Below are 17,973 nucleotides of genomic sequence, written 5' to 3'. Positions count from 1 at the left end.
CAGTCTACAAAAGTAGAACTATATATACACTTCTACTTTTGCAGACTGAAGTCTATGGAATGTCTATAGACAAATGTATATAGATAGTCTATAGACATTCTATAGACTTCAGTCTACAAAAACAGAACTTTATAATCCGATACACTTTCTTCTATGACATTCTGCAGACATTTGTCAACAAACATGCATTTTCATTAATCTACAGACACTCTATAGACACAGACATTTTATAGACAAGTCTACAAAGAGTGTATAAGGCCATAACTCCATAGCGGCTACCTACTAGTTTTTTTTTTTACAAGTTAGTTTACATTTTTCTTTACATGCGGTAGCAAAACGTTTTGAATGTATTTATGCATGTGCACCTGTTCCTTTTCATCTGCACTTATGCATTACCGTTAGCAGATTAATAATGCTCCTGAACCAGCTGTACTTTCATATATGTTGCATAAACAGAAAGAATTTATATAGTGTTGAATCATGCAGTGCAAAAAAAATAAAACAAATGCACCGGCAATGCATTAACCGTTTTTATTGCTCGATATAATATATGAATTCCTTAAATTCATGTCTTATGCTAATTATGGAAACAGATTACATATTTACACTACTCCTTGGCAAGCATGGTCGCCAGGCTGGCCTTGACCTTTGTGTCATTAGTCCCAAAGGTGCTGCAGGTGTATGCTGCAAATAAGTAGATGCAGCAATATGAGGCAAAAATAACAAGTGTGTATTCTTTGTATGTTCATTAAGCAGCTTAATATATTTGCTCAAACCATCTAAGTCAATACTTAATGCGGTTTAACTATGACTAAGGGCTGCTTGTCAATACAAATCAGTACCTTTATACAATGTTTTATTGCATGGTATGGTGAACAATTAAACAGTCACAACTGCTGCTCGTGCCAGCAACAGTATGTTCCCTTTTATGACAAGTTCATATATGATGCATTAATGTACTTATCCCAAATGGTCTCTATATTTATTGCTGAAACGTTACCCAGTTGTGCTGTCTGTACAATTTTTTGCTGGTAGTTAAGTATGCCCGTGCAGAGGGATATTTTCAGAAGACGTGACTGGAATATTCACAGTATCATGCCTAAGATTGTAATTTATTTTGCTTAATACACATTTAAATGTCTTTCTCATACTTTTAAATGAATGGTCATTGGCCATAACTTCAACAGAAGGCAGATGGGTTGATTGTATTGATATGGTCACTTAATTTCTTACAGGTAATGAGGCCTCTTGGGCATGCTAACAGGTTTCCAAGTTAGGTATACCACATGAGCACCCGAAATACCACACGAGCACTTTGTGTCATGGCACGACAGATATGCACCTCCTAGGAAACAGAACTGATAAGATAGTTCGAATGAATTCTATCACAGTAAATTATTTAAGGTGCTTTGAAAGATGAAATTTTTTTCTAGGCTATCGAGGTTCAGGACGTTAACGCAAAAAAAACATATTGAGTAAGAAATGCCTTGTCAGTATGCTTGACATTCTTTTTTTTTTTTTCAATAAATAGGACCAATTTCCCTCAATTTTTATGAAGTGAAAGGTTTTAAAAATATATTTAACACAGAGATTCTCTGGTAACGTTGTATGACATATGACAAGACAGCATACCTATGTGGCCATTTTAAGATTTCCCGATCTTTTTCCAAGCCTTCCCTGGCTGTTTTCATGAAAATTTTCTGGCAATCTATGACGCCTGCAGCTTAAGTGCAATAAAAAAAATATTGTGGTTTAATGCTTGCCAAGTACTGCCAGTCCATAATATTTAGATAAAACGAATAACACGTCGGTCACTTGATATGTAGTATTAGATGCAACTGACTTGAATCCCTTGTTTAATAAAGCTGACAAGGGCTTCGGCAAGTTCCTAATTGATGGCCGCACGAGTACAGCACGGAAGACACAGAGACACACGTAAAACAAATGCAACAATGTGAGCGAAAACTATACAATGAGATATTTTTACGGTTCAATAGTAGTTTTTTATATAATTTGCTCTCATCACTTATGCCTCTAGTTTAACTTTGTTTCTCTGACTAAAGACTACATGGCAATATTAATCAGTACCATTATGATGTTTCGTTATATTACAGTGTGATAAGCAGTTAGACAACCGTAATGGTCGCCGGTGCCAGCAACGGTACGTTTCGTTTCAAGACAGGTTCATGTGACACACAGTGTACTTATAAAAATAAAATAAATGCGAGAATCCCAAACGATTCCTATAATAATAATTGTTGAAACAAAGACACCCGGCTGGACTGTGCACATTTTTCAGGTGTTAATGCAATATGCCCGTGCCGAACGAACATGCTCAGCATACTGACTGCACTTTTGAACAATCACGTTAACATTTGCAATTTATTTCCGTTTAGAACAGTCTGCAATGTCTCTTTTCTCATACTTCGAGATGAATACATTTGCCACACTTTCAGTAGAATGCACATGAATGGGGGCGTACTGATCAGGTTACTTAGCAACTAAAACATGTTACAATCTCTTAGGCGTGGTGATAAGGGTAGAACAAATGCAATGTCCACTGAATTATTTGAATAATCTGTGCGTTATCTACTAAGAAAAGACCACCAAATTGATAATCTGGCTCTTTTTTCTTTTGTACAGCGCATATAGTATGCAGTCTGTCCAAGACGACGGCACTACATGCAACAGTAATGAAAACCGGAACACTTATTACACACGACAAGGGCTTCATACCATGCACGACTGGCACAATGCGAATCTGCGCCAGCAGCTGCCTAGTGATTAATAGCACGTAAACTGCATAACGCCGAAGCATCGAAAAGCGCTTAACGCTTTTCATATAGCTCGAAAGACAACTTCTGCTGCTAAACTGTTTAAAAAAAGAGACAAAAAAAAATCTTCCAACTACCGTCAAACGCAATGCCTTCAGTTTGAAACGTGTAAAGGTGCTTCCCGGAACGACTAATTTAGTGTTCTCCAATTTTTTCGGCTAAGTTGCGAAGCTGCAAGTGACTGAGCTTATCGCAGGTTTGATGCTCCAAAGCGTTTGTGGTTGCATATAAATAGATTGGGTGAATTAGAGATTTTTGCTTGATATTTCTTCAAGTCTCGTGTTTTGCTTGCGGTAACTTCCCAAAATTAACTTGCGGTAAGTTCCCAAACGATGCGAAAACGGCAGCGCACACACTGCTGATGCATGCCCCGCAAACACGGCCTTTCATTCGAGTACGTTAGCAGTTATTCAACTATACGTGTCTGTCTGAACATTCTTGATGCTAACACAATTTCGAGATATATACGTAAAGCGTGTCACGAGAATTTCACTAGACATGCGGCGCAGCATTCATCGCGGCCGGATCAAGCGCCACGAAATTAGATCTACCGCACTGGCTGCCCAACATACACAATGCACAACATACACAACATACAGTATCAAGTTAAAACATGGTGTACGTCCTTCTTTACGCACGTAAACTATAATGCTAAAATCAACAAGCCCGAGCGATCGCTCGCCGTAAAACATTCCGTATACTAGAAGCGAGAACAAGAGCGCGTTATCAAACCATGTCAACGACAAACCGACACTATACCCGAGTCGCCTGCGCTACATGCAGCCGCTTCGCGCTAAGAGATGCGCTCACATAATCATGAGCTATTGACGCAAAACGTCTTTGCTAAAGCTTACCGTTCAGTGTAGTTGACGTGTGATGCCACAAAGATGACACGCATACACAGACACCGACGTTCAGGCATACACCGCACACCGGTACAACCGTTTACGTGCCTGGCGCACTCGTTGAGACGGCGCACCGCCGCGCATGCGCAAGAGCTCCGAGCATGCGCAGGAGCTCCGCGCGCGAGGGCGTGCGCGCTCGGAGGAGTGTGAGCGCCTTTTCCTCCTTCATTTTTTTTTGTCTCTTTCTCTCTCTCTCTCTCTCTCTCTGCGCGCCATGCGCGCCGGAACGGGTGGCTTATTCATCTTTAACACCACTATTCATCTTTTTTCATGGACGAAGGAAATGCGCTGGTAGGTTGTATGACAAACGCTGTGGGCTATCGTATGAGACTGGAACGCTAACATGAATGCGCTGTTTGTAAAAGCCGTTACAGGGCCCTTCAGACGTTTCAGACGCATTATTGCCAGCGTCGATTAGTAATACAGCGTACTTGTAGCATATCTTCCAGCGTACCGCCAAATGTGATGCCCGCACGTATGTTAGTGCTAATTTTCTGTTCCGATGATAGGTCAAAGCAATCAGTACAGCATTGAGGTACTCATATGCGTGGCTGCGCAGGCATACCGCCGGCAAAATACTGGGTGGGCTCAGAGAATTTGGCACCTATTTTAAGTGAATGAGAAACTTTGATAGGTTTATAGCGCAGGATATCAGTCAACAAAAAACCGCCCGATGTTAGTGACGCAGCCGAGATATGAAGACAATGTGAAATGTATCCGAGAATCGGACGACACACAACGCGAAGACCACATGCGCGACATCGGTTCATCGCACATTCACAAAGTCCGCGTTGTCAGCTACAAACATTACGAGTGTATTTGCTGTTAGCTTGATGCCTGTTTGGAATCCACTTGTAGCTGAAGCTGGCGTTCATAACATCTATTATAACAATTGGATCGGCGTTTTGCTTACTTTATTCTACTGCCGCAAAAGTGATGCGACAACTGTGAAGACTGTCTTGGGATTGCCGAGAGCGGCTACGTAGATGATATCATGTGGTCAACAAATGCGGAGGTATACACTATGTGTATACTAATGTCTACAAATAGGCTCTACAGCAATCTCAGCAGTATACAACTTCAGTGGCTTATATCAAACGCAGCTACGTATTATCCACCGGTACCTGCGCTTGGTTACAGCGTACACGGGTTGGGCCCAGATTAACGATGTTTGTCTATTGTTAATCTATAGACATGCAAGACCACGACAACTCAGAGGAAGACCAGGTGGTGAATTCACCACCTGGTCTGCCGGCTTTCGCCACTTATTCACCACCTTTGCCACATCATCACCATCTGACCTTCACCACCTGGTCTTCGCGAAGTGTACGTCCGGGAAGCAGCCAGGTTTAGGGCCTTCGGGTGCGTGGAAGACCTTGGTGACTCGGACGGTGCCTGCTCCGCCGCGATCCTCGTTCGGGGCAGCTGCACCGAACGCAGACTAGCAGTCTGCACGGTTTGCCCGCCGCGCCGGAGTTGCGGTGCCGTCGTGCATGAACCAGTGCCATATCATCGCGTTCGCAGAGGGCGGGGGGTATGGGAACTCGGAATTACAAATTATCGACTTTCTTCTATACATATTCAATACACCGGGAGTAGAGAAAAAGAAATAGAAACCTTGTCGACTATATTGTCCATAATATAGAGAGTCTATAGACAAAGTATGGACAAAAATAAATAGAAACTGTATCGGCTTTCGTCTACAGGTAGTCCATATAGAGGGGAAATAGACAAAGAAGAAACAAACACCTTATCGAATTTTTTCTATAGACTGCAAGTAGATAAAAAGAAATTGAAATCTTATCGACTTTCGTCTATAGAAAGTCTATATACAAAGTATATGGACAAAAATAGATAGACACTGTATCGACTTTGGTCTAAAAGTAGCCCATAGAGGGGAAATAGACAAAAAGAAACAAACACCTTATCGATTTTTTCTATAGACCGTCTATAGACAGCGAGTAGACAAAAAGAAATCGAAACCTTATCGACTTTCGTCTATAGAAAGTCTATAAACAAAGTATGGACAAAAATAGATAGAGACTGTATCCACTTTCGTCTATAGGTAGTCCATAGAGGGGAAGTAGGCAAAAAAGAAACAAACACGTTATCGACTTTTTCCTATAGACCGTCTATAGACTGCGAGTAGACAAAAACAAATAGAAACCTTATCGACTTTTGTCTATAGAAAGTCTATAGACAAAGTATAAACAAAATGGATAGAAACTGTATCGACTTTCGCCTATAGGTAGTCCATAGAGGGGAAGTAGGCAAAAGAAACAAACACCTTATCGACTTTTTTCTATAGACCGTCTATAGACTGTGAGTAGACAAAAAGAAATAGAAACCTTATCGACTTTCGTCTATAGAAAGTCTATAGACAAAGTATGGACAAAATGGATAGAAACAGTATCGACTTTCGTCTATAGGTAGTCCATAGAGGGGAAGTAGACAGAAAGGAAACAAACACCTTAGCGACTTTTTTCTATAGACCGTCTGTAGACTACGAGTAGACACAAAGAAATAGAAAGCCTATCGACTTTCGTCTATAGAAAGTCTATAGACAAAGTATGGAAAATATAGATAGAGACTGTGTCGACTTTCGTCTGTAGGTATTCTTTAGAGGGGAAGTAGACAAAAAGGAAACAAACACCTTATCAACTTTTTTCTATAGACCGTCTATAGACTGCGAGTAGACAAAAAGAAATAGAAACCCTATCGACTTTCGTCTATAGAAAGTCTATAGACAAAGTATGGAAAAAAATAGATAGAGACTGTGTCGACTTTCGTCTGTAGGTATTCTATAGAGGGGAAGTAGACAAAAAGGAAACAAACACCTTATCAACTTTTTTCTATAGACCGTCTATAGACTGCGAATAGACAAAAAGAAATAGAAACTTTATCGACTTTCGTCTACAGACAGTCTATAGACTTTGTATCAACAAAAGTCCAAATCTATAGAAAGGAAAGGTCGTCTATGAAAAGTCTATAGACTTTCTATAGACAGTCTAAAGTCATTTTTGTAAGGGAACATACCCGCATTCCTACACATGGGTTCCCTGCTTATACGTATACAGGCATTATATAGTGAACAGTAACCAATCTACATTCAAGGTCTCTGCTGAAGCAAATCCCCTATTTTGCACTGGCTGATTCAGAGATTCTGAATGCCCCTGCCCCCTCTGAGACTGCTGACAGTAATGAGCATACCTGCTGCAATCCTGTTGCATGCATGTGTCTTCGAAAGAAAATGGAGTGAGTTATCGGCATATGGAGAGATGATCTAGCTTGGACGGATAATACTAAAAATGAATGAAATTAAATGCTCGTGTTTTACTTGCCAAAACCGCGATCTGATTATGAGGCACGTCATAGTGGGGGACTCCGGGCTAACTTGAACCACCGACGGTTCCTTAGCGTGCGCCAAAGTCTAAGTACACGAGTGTGTTCGCGATGCGCCCCCGTCTAAATGTGGCCGCTGCGGTCGGAATCGAACCCGCGACCTCGAGCTCAGCAGCGCTCTGCCATAGCCACAAAGCTAGCGTGGCGGGTACGAGTCGTAGCATTGTTATTTCTTGATGCTGACATAGAAACTACCTCCGCTATGCGTTTCTCGTACAATAACTGACTGAAGAGATTTCAAGCGAACGCATAATAACGCTTGGCCATCGTCGTATAAAAAAAAAAAGAAGCCCCGCATCAGTCCTGAATAAACTAAGAAGTCCAAGTTTTTCTTTCTTTCTTCCTTTTCTTGTTTTTTTCTTTATGGAACAATTCCTGGTTTTGTATAAGAGCTCTTTTTGTTTCCACAGGAAACCACCAAGAAGTGTCAATCAGGCATTCGCAGGTTGCTTCAGTCGGAAAGCGGCATACCTACTGGGCATGTATCTTGGCAGAACAATACAGACCAGACCGATACGCGTCAAGTGTCGACCAACAGCTAAGATCGCAATAAGAGGACGCAAATTTTCAGCGTGACAAATCATTCCGCGGTCGTTGTGCCGGTTGAAAGCCGGGTGCGCCGCCAGCCGAAGCCCGCCTTTCGCCGTGCATTCTTTGGTCGCGGAATAAAAGGCTGCTCAGAGAAGCGGCTTCTGCCGGTCCCGCTTTCGCCTCCGCCGAAACCGAAGCCGGCGGCAGCAGAAAGGCTGCTCGAGCGACTCGATCCCACGAGGCCCATCCGTCACGGCACAGCACGCCTGACTTGACGCTTGAGCCGCCTGTTTGCTTTCGCCGCGCCATTTATTCTCCTCGCAATGATTAATGAGCGGCGATGTAGCCATAGCGGTTGTGAACAGCCAGTTCAGGTGCTCACACTTGTCTGCTTTTATGCGACGCAATGCCTGTGCAGGAAGAGCTGCACCAGCGGTGCGCAGAGGGCCCGCGCCTATCGCAATACTCGTGATCGCTGTGTTTCTTATCATGCCCGCTAAAACAAGCACTCGATCTCCCTTTATTAACCGAAACTGCTGGCATATACCATTTTGCACTCAACAACGCCCGCCACGCAGTGCACTCAAAGGGTGGAATCAGAAGAGCTGCACCCTTATCCACAACGTGCTCCGGAACAGGAAATTTGCCACAAACTGGCTAACAAACACAGGATCTATTCTTGTTGTACTGAATAAGCTCATCTTTCTCGCATTATGGTACTGAATCTGTCCACTGAGTTCTTTTCAGGAAGCGTTGGTTCTTCTCAAGTTAACTCTCTACCTGCGGATTGAAGGGAACGAATCGTAATATATTCCCGCTGAAAGCATCTGCATTTCGACGAAACCACGTGAGGTAGCCGTGCAGGCTACGGTGTCATGGTAATTGGGCATGCTAGTTTTGTATGTGTGTTTTCCCTAAACTTAAATATAGGCACCACAGAGCAGCAGTAAGCCACTTTACTATGATGAAGATATATATAGAAAGTGTATGGGAAAATGGCGCCGCTGTAGCTGAATTGGCAAGAGAATTTTACAGGCGTAATGGGAAGACATGGGTTGGTTTTCCACTGCCGGCAAGGTCTTTTTATACAGCGAATTTGTATATGCCCAGCCGATTCGTCCGTCCCTCCGTCTGTCGCCTGTTTGCCGAAAACTCTTTCCGCGAAACCCCATGCGCATGCGCGAAACAAAAAGAGAAAGAGAGGTGCACGATTGGCAGCGCCAGTAGTGACGTCGTTACTCTCCATCGCAGCTGAGCGCGCACGCAGCAGTTTCTCTCCGGCTCTGAAATGGGTACGCCACGCGTCGTACGTACTCCTGAGGATCAGCGGGCTTTTGAACAGCAATGCCGCGTGCAGAACCGGGAACGAGTTCGTGTACGCCATGCCAATGGTGTAGCCCGGGCACAAGAACAGGCTCGTGCAGACAAGCTCAAGCAGCAGCTGCGCACCGAGGATCCCGCATCCTACCAAGCCGTCGTTCAGTCAACCGTCGGGATTAACCCAGTGATAAAGCGCGGGGCCGCATGCTTCAGCTTCGCTGGTTACCCATCTGTACGGAGTGCTTGGGCGGTGACTTTTTTCGTCCACTTTCGTTTTTATTTACAAATTCTTTAATTCAGCTAAGAAGTGCGGAGTATTTCCCCTTTGCGGTCCTTCGTGTCATTGTTGGCTTCGTATATTATGACTTATAAAAATCAGGCCCCTCTCTTACTGTTCTTCTCGTTCAATATATGTACACATATCGTCACTACACTGACTACTGATGCGGCTCCGCAGTCACGTTCGTTCACGAAGGAGTACACGCTAGAATGAAAAAAAAATTATTTTCTGAATTTTGCGCTGAGACTGCAGAAGTGCTCCGCAAAGCGGTGCTCATTTCAAAACATTTATGTCGTATTTTTCTGTTCAGAAAACGTTCGCCGAACAGATGAACTTGCTTCTCTCGTTTCATGAGGTGATGTTGGTCTGTCGGTAGACCGTCAACTAGTCTGCAGCAGACGCTGTGCGAATAGCACGTCACGAGGAGCTAGCGCGACAACTCCAACGCCATCGTTTGCTTTTGCGTCTCCTCTGGTCAATGCTCTCATAATAGGACAGCCTTTTATCTGGTACTCTAGAAGTGCACTTTACCAACCCATCCTAAGGTTATTTTTTAGCGTTCAATTAAGCTATATGTTAAGCACCGTCTGTGGCCTATAGTATTTCCTGCGTCATCGGTTGAATGTATCCGTGTGTCCTCTGGTATTTCATCTGTACGAATGTTAAATATCATGCTTTATTTTTTACTGTAATTTTATTCGATGGTTAGTACTTATCGCCTCAAAATGGTGTGATTGCGTTTTTGATGTTATACGTTCATGCAAATATAGCAAAAAAAAAATTGAGCAGACACTTTCAGAGATGGTTTTAAACAATGCTGCTGTTCGCATCAAGGGCTCCTATATATGACAATGTTTGAATAAAATCACTATATACACGAATATGTTCATCAAAATTATGCCCCTGCCAACACACTGTGTGCAAATATCAAGGATATGGAAAGAAGTATTAACTATACCGCAGTGATAAAGAGGCTATTCCATTCAATTGATATTATTACGATATCATCGAGCGATGCTCAAGGGACGAGCCGCCGCGAGAACGACGACGAAGTGGGTTCGTGCCCTTGGCGCGAGCGAGTGTCGGCCTGGTGGTCTGGCTCCAGTGTAAATAGCCTGTAAATAGCCTCTTTCGCCTGTGTCTTTCCACACGTAACAATATTTTCGCATCTATGGGTGGCACTCTGAAGTCACGACTGGTAGAAGATTATCGCTGAGCAGAAAAGTATGTAACCAGTACTTTCTACGAGTACTTGCAGTAACTTGTGGCTCTTAAACTTGGAAATTAACACAGAGAGAGTCGGACGAGTCGGTGTAGACTTCTGTTTGTTGTCACAGTCACCTCGTTCAGTGGCGCGATATTGCACGTTATCTTTCTTCTGAAACAGTGAACAAATGCCAAGCAATTCACCTTGCATTTTCCAGTGACGAAGCTGTCGCCGCCAAATTTTCTAAAAGTGCTTTTGAATTTCGTGCAAAACAAGTTCAGTACGTAAGAAAAGGACATATACGGGCAAGACATCTTAAAGGTATCGTCCTGCGGCCGTGTCCTTTGTTTGCACTGCGCAGAGAAATACGCACAATGACTTAGCCAAAAATACGCCAGAACTGACGGTGCAGAGACGCTTTACGTGAAAGGCCATTCATTTGTTTAACCATGTCTTTCCCACTAAGGATAAACGCATCGCCCTTTGGCTGCCGTATTTCTAGTTAAGAAGCAATATCCGCCCAAATGCCCAAATTAGAGTTGAGCAATAAATGTTCATTTGAACATTGTCGTAATTTGAGCTTCACAGGAAAGGCAATATAGACAACCACTCCTTCGAGCGAAAATTTTGACTAAATATCTGACCTCATTGTAGCGTAGGAACCGCTTTAGTCTGCGCTAAAAGCATTTCATTAATCAAGTACGAATCTGCTTGGCAGGCGAAGGTGGGCACCTATGAATAATAAAGATCGCCCGGAGGCTATAGGTAGGTGAAAGACTCCTCCATTTCCGAAATGAAAGCCATCGTCGTGCGCGCTTCAAATTAAAGTTCACCAGGCCCGGAACACGCACTCCCTGTATCCCTCGCGCAAAGTTTGAAAGCACGACCGGAAATGAATGCGGACCGAGTATTAAAACGCAGTCGGCGAAAGGAGCCGGAGAAGGGACTTTCTTTCGAAATGCCAGAGCACAGGAATGCTGTTCGGCGAGCTTGTAGCCGTGCTGTATTAAGCACGACGTTCGATTTCCGTTCGTGGCTCCCCTCGTTGCCCTGAAAATCCAGCTGCGTCTCTTCGGAGCCTTCTGCCCACTGGCCTACAACACGACTGCATTACAAGATCTCTCTTCCTGCGCTGGGTAACAAAGGCAGAATACTTAGCACTTTCCACCGGCTACAGTTTAATTATCTGCATGCTAAACAACCACTGAAGAAAAAAAAAGATTTTTGCTTATCATGCATCAGAAGCCACATGGCCGCCATGGTTGCTTAGTGGCTGTGGTGTTCGGCTGCTGAACACGAGGTGCGAGATCGAATCCCGGCCACGGCGGCCGCATTTCGATGGGGGTGAAATGCGAAAACACCCGTGTGCTTAGATTTAGGTGCGCGTTAAAGAACCCCAGGTGGTGCAAATTTTTCGTGTCCCCCATTACCGCATGCCTCATAATCAGAAAGTGGTTTTGACACGTAAACTACATAATTTTTCTTTAATCAGAAGTCACCGTAGCGCACAAAGGACCATAAGGAATGCTATTTCAGAAGTTCTGGACGCGATGACAGAAAGTCACACCAAAGAGAGACGTGTTGTAATAGCACAAACACTTCGAAATAACAAAAATAAGAGCGGTATCGGAAACGATACAGACAGGCCTGTCGGAAAGAAGCGCAGCTATTTCCGTTCAGTGAAAGAATAAAGTCAAATACGTGCGCACATAGAACAGAATGAAAGAATGGCGAACATTCGTTTAGACCTCTACTTATGTAAGTTACTTTCACCAGGAATAAAGTGCGCGGAGAGACTGACGGCTCGCTAGTTCTATTTCTTTCTTTTTTTTTTTTGTCGTGAAAACGTCCGCATAAAAATATAGACCATATTGAGCAAGGAGTGCAGATTTTTTATGCTAGTTGGTTAGTTGCATCAAATGAAGTCATAGCGTTGGATTGACACGGACAAGAAAGACGACAGGACGTGCGCTACTATCAACTGAATTTTATTTCAGAAAAGCACGGTATTTATGCCGGCTCAAACAAGTGGAAATCATCGCACGCTCAACCCAGCATTTTCCAGATAGGCCATTTCCTTTCTGCTTAGAGAAATCGACGGAGCACTGACGCAGTTTACACCTTCTTTTGCGACCAAGCTTGCTTCTACAATCTCGCTCGTATCTTAACCTGCATTTCTAAATACTATAGCAATCATTATACAGTGGTTTACAACCGCAATCATCACAACGCATGGAGGCATGTCGATCTCGATAACAGTTAAACTTTTGTTCTTGTTCTCTTAGCCTGTCATTGAGGCATTCACCCGACTGCTTTATGCAAACTTTGCGCACCAGAAAGGGAAGCGATATACGACACCTCGCGCGCAATGCACAAACTGCGGCCGATGCTTCTTCGCGCAACCTCGGCGCGTCTTTCTGAACGGATCAGTGGCGTTACATATGCTAGATAGCTTATGTGGAGCTGAAAATACAATATCCACTCCTACTTTTTGGGCCACCTTCTTTAAACCATGCGACATCTCATGCATGTACGTTGCAGCCACCTTCTTTCTCCTTTCATGGCTGCGCTCGCGCTTACCACCTGGTTCAGCTAGTTTTTTGAGCGCATTTTCTGTCACTGATGGAAGTACGTGGATAGGGTAGCCTGCTTCCAGTAGCCGCTCTTTTTCTGTTAAAAAACTCCCCGGCATCCAGTGGGGGCCTGATTTTCGGAGTACATTCACAAAAATATGTGACGAGGCATGCGGAAGCAGCAGTCTTGTTTCCCAAGGGTGATATTCCCAACAGCAATGAATGGCGGTCGAATTTAGTTTTACATCTATGACCTGGATAGCATTATTGTTAGGTAGCTCATGTGTAATAACTAGATTATCAAGACATTCATTGAACACGGCAACCACGTCATTCACTGTTTCAGTGTTATTTGAATTGAAATCATACATCACGAGGTAGTCGTCCACGTATCTAAAGGTTTTTAGAATCTCTAGCGTCGCGAGTTTTTGTCTTACACGTCTGTCATGATGGGCCATAAGGAAGCTGACATAAGGAAGTATAATATGGATAGAATTGAACATGCTCTCAGGAACGGAGGAAGCCTAAAAGCAGTGAAGAAACTAGGAATTGGCAAGAATCAGATGTATACGTTAAGAGACAAAGCCGGCAATATCATTACCAATATGGATGAGATATTTCAAGTGGCTGAGGAGTTCTATAGAGATTTATACAGTACCAGTGGCACCCACGACGATAATGGAACAGAGAATGCTCTAGAGGAATTCGAAATCCCACGGGTAACACCGGAAGAAGTAAAGAAAGCCTTGGGAGCTATTTAAAGGGGGAAGGCAGCTGGGGAGGATCAGGTAACAGCAGATTTGTTGAAGGATAGTAGGCAGATTGTTCTAGAGAAACTGGCCACCCTGTATACGCAATGCCTCATGACTTCGAGCGTACCCGAATCTTGGAAAAACGCTAACATAATCCTAATCCATAAGAAAGGGGACGCCAAAGACTTGAAAAATTATAGACCGATCAGTTTACTGTCCGTTGCCTACAAAGTATTTACTAAGGTAATTGCAAATAGAATCAGGAACACCTTAGACTCCCATCAACCAAAGGACCAGGCAGGATTCCGTAAAGGCTACTCAACAATACACCATATTCACACTATCAATCAGGTGATAGAAAAATGTGCGGAATATAACCAACCTTTATATACAGCTTTCATTGATTACGAGAAAGCGTTTGATTCAGTCGAAACCTCAGCAGTCATGGAGGCATTGCGGAATTAGGGTGTAGACGAGCCGTATGAACAAAAAAAAACAGAGATATCTATAGCGGCTCCACAGCCACCGTAGTCCTTCATAAAGAAAGCAACAAAATCCCAATAAAGAAAGGCGTCAGACAGGGAGATACGATCTCTCCAATGCTATTCACAGCGTGTTTACAGGAGGTATTTAGAGACCTGGATTGGGAAGAAGTGCGGATAAGAGTTAATGGAGAATACCTTAGTAACTTGCGATTCGCTGATGATATTGCCTTGCTTAGTAACCCATGGGACCAATTGCAATGCATGCTGACTGACCTGGAGAGGCAAAGCCGAAGGGTGGGTCTAAAAATTAATCTGCAGAAAACTAAAGTAATGCTTAACAGTCTCGGAAGAGAACAGCAGTTTACAATAGGTAGTGAGGCACTGGAAGTGGTAAGGGAATACATCTGCTTAGGACAGGTAGTGACGGCGGATCAGGATCATGAGACTGAAATAATTAGAAGAATAAGAATGGGCTGGGGTGCGTTTGGCAGGCATTCTCGGATCATGAACAGCAGGTTGCCATTATCCCTCAAGAGAAAAGCTTATAACAGCTGTGTCTTACCAGTACTCACGTACGGGGCAGAAACCTGGTAGCTTACGAAAGGGTTCTACTTAAATTGAGGACGACGCAACGAGCTATGGAAAGAAGAATGATAGGTGTAACGTTAAGGGATAAGAAAAGAGCAGATTGGGTGAGGGAACAAACGCGAGTTAATGATATTTTAGTTGAAATCAAGAAAAAGAAATGGGCATGGGCAGGACACGTAATGAGGAGGGAAGATTACCGATGGTTATTAAGAGTTACAGCATGGATTCCAATGGAAGGGAAGCGTAGCAGAGGGCGGCAGAAAGTTAGGTGGGTACCCGCCGTGGTTGCTCAGTGGCTATGGTGTTGGGCTGCTGAGCACGAGCTCGCGGGATCGAATCCCGGCCACGGCGGCCGCATTTCGATGGGGGCGAAATGCGAAAACACCCGTGTACTTAGATTTAGGTGCACGTTAAAGAACCCCAGGTGGTCGAAATTTCCGGAGTCCTCCACTACGGCGTGCCTCATAATCAGAAAGTGGTTTTGGCACGTAAAACCCCATAATCTAAAGTTAGGTGGGCGGACGAGATTAAGAAATTCGCAGGGACAACATGGCCACAATTAGTACATGACCGGGGTAGTTGGAGAAGTATGGGAGAGGCCTTTGCCCTGCCGTGGGCATAACCAGGCTGATGATGATGATGATGATGGGCCAGAAACAGGTCGCTCAGGGTAGGCGCTAGGCATGACCCAATACGCACTCCTTCCTTCTGAAGATAGATGAGCCCGTCACATTCAACATAGGTAGATTTTAGATAAAACACTAGAAGCTCTAGGAACCCGCTGGATGAAATGCCATAGTGGGGGGCCTCCGGATCAATTTAGACCACCAGGGGACATTTAACGTGCCACCAATAAACAAGACACACATGTCTTTGCATTTTGCACCCGTCGAAATGCGGCCGCCGCGGCCTGGATTTGATCCCACCTCCTCGTGCTTAGCAGCGCAACATCATAGCCGCGAAGCCACCACGGCGGGTCGAAGGAGTGAAAGTTCATCCTCTGCATTAATGTGCATTACAATTGTAACACGCTTTTCACTGCATGTTGCCTGCGCGGCGAGAAAGAGAGAATAAAAAATGGACTCGCCATCCCTGAGAAATTAGATGACCAGCGAAGCTGTTAGAAGACCACTCAAATGCCGTCGATGGGGATAGGAAATGTTTTATTGTTCTGCCTAGCCTTAGCATAACACCGTTGTTGAGCATTACGATTATGCACTCTTCGAGGCTCATCGTATTCACGCTGCTCTTAGGGAGTCTTTAACACGGCGTGGTCCACCCATAGCGGTCTTGCAATGACCTGAACAAGTTCATAGGCAGGTCTCGCTTTTATATATGAAGTTTGGTGACGTCAATCACTGATTCGTATGCTTCTGTTGCCTCTTTCCCACCGGAACAGCTTATGCAAGCGTAATCTTTACCTGGAAGCACACGCGGGCAGACGGAACATGCCTCGCATTGTTCACAGGCGCCTTATCATCCATCATGCGGTTCTGACGCTTCTTTTGTACTTTTGTTTATTGAAATGAAGAGTTAGGTGCGTGTTGTATGCCTGATTCCAAAGGAGATGGGCACTTTTTTTCGGTTCATTTCATTTCTTCTTCCTTTCTTTTTTGCTTACCGACACGGAAAATTCCGGCCAACTACAGGCTAACAGCTTCGCTGTAAAATGTTTTTAGATACGCTGTGGTGCATAAAGATATATTCATGGCAGCGAGAATCTAGAACAGAGGAGCCATCGATTATCGTTTAGGATCGCCGCTTTTGTCGCAGCAATATCCATAGCTTTATATAATTTTCTTCTGAAGTTAAGCATAGGGCTATTCTGGCAGGACAAATAGGCGTTAAATCATTAAGTGCCTCATAGCGTCGTTCTTTCATTGTTTAAAAAAATGACAATAAATTTGTTCTTGTATTTGGATTGTGTCTTTTTTGTGCCTCTCTCCATCTTCATCAGATTTCTGAGCCGTTTCCTTGTACATTTGCACACAAACAAGCCCAAGTGGAAACGCTACTACGTTAAAGATGACCCTGATTACTGTAGGCATTAATTTTACGAGAAGGAGGGCAGTGAGGAGGAAGAAGGGGACGCCGAAAGATGGGAAGAGAGGAAGTTACGTGCACCGATGTGCAAGCGTTCAAAAGAATGCACCAGGAAGTAGGCGCGATATTCATTTTCGCTATGTCCTTACAGCGCACAGTTCAAGTACTTCAAATAATGTTTTTAAAACTCTTTTCACTGTGCCGTAGAGTCCCTAAACTGTAGATGTCTAGAGACTTCGCGAGAAAAAGAAAAGAAAGAGCACCAGTTCCGGAGCTATGCGCAGCACTTCTGCTCTCAGAAACGAAACAGCTCTATTTTTAAAACAAACGAATAGCTAGGCGGAGACTGATGCTTTCTGCAACCACCCAATACGCGTAGTGCTTGTTGAAGAGAAAGAGAGAAAAAAAAAGGAAAGGTAAGGAGCGCATACGGTCTCTACAGTCTCCCGTTATCATCGATTTTCCAGCCCCTCGGCAGCACTTACTTCAGTGCCGTATTGAGCTTTGCTTGTAGCATAATCAGCAGCACTTTACCTGCGCGTCCCAAGAGTCGCGCTGGCAATAAGCAAATATGTCGGGCGCAAATGTCTCGAGCCACCAACTTTTTAAGCGCTGGGCTTTCTTCACGGCGTTCCGTTTCACTTGCCCTCCCAACTCTCTTCCGTTGCCGCAGGCCGGATGTAATGCGTGTTCTGCTTCCTAGCGAAATGTTTCGCGCAGGTGCTGCACAATTCTTGGTTTATTTATCTCACATTCACCGCGTTTTATCATGGAATTATTGTTTTCTCCGACGCATTCGGAACGACGAATTCCTCAGCGAGTCGCGCTGTTTCTGTATTTCTTTCTTCGTGTAGTAAATCGTCCGCCTTCCGCCGCATGCAAGATGACTAAATTAATACAGTTGTGCGCAGAACCGCCAGGTAAAAAATATATATTCGGTTTGTGCCTGAGTTATGGTGACGATATTTTGCAGACAAATTATTGACGCCATAAAATTTGTAACGCGACTCGTGATATTCTCGCATGGTTTGGTAATATTTCATATTGCGTACA

The 17,973-nt window shown here is 43.9% G+C and overlaps 1 long non-coding RNA gene across 1 annotated transcript; it reads right to left on the bottom strand.

The window, feature by feature from the left end:
• Nucleotides 1–512: 512 nt before the first annotated feature.
• LOC129386684 (uncharacterized) lies at nt 513–4,303 on the bottom strand. Its single transcript, XR_008613983.2, has 2 exons — nt 3,689–4,303; nt 513–684 (listed from the first exon to the last, which is right to left on the bottom strand). It is a non-coding gene; the product is annotated as an uncharacterized lncRNA (long non-coding RNA).
• Between the last annotated feature and the right edge of the window lie 13,670 nt (nt 4,304–17,973).

This window comes from Dermacentor andersoni, chromosome 4 (assembly GCF_023375885.2).
Source record: "Dermacentor andersoni chromosome 4, qqDerAnde1_hic_scaffold, whole genome shotgun sequence".
Lineage (NCBI taxonomy): Eukaryota > Metazoa > Arthropoda > Arachnida > Ixodida > Ixodidae > Dermacentor > Dermacentor andersoni.
This window is presented reverse-complemented; position numbering and strand designations above follow the sequence as displayed.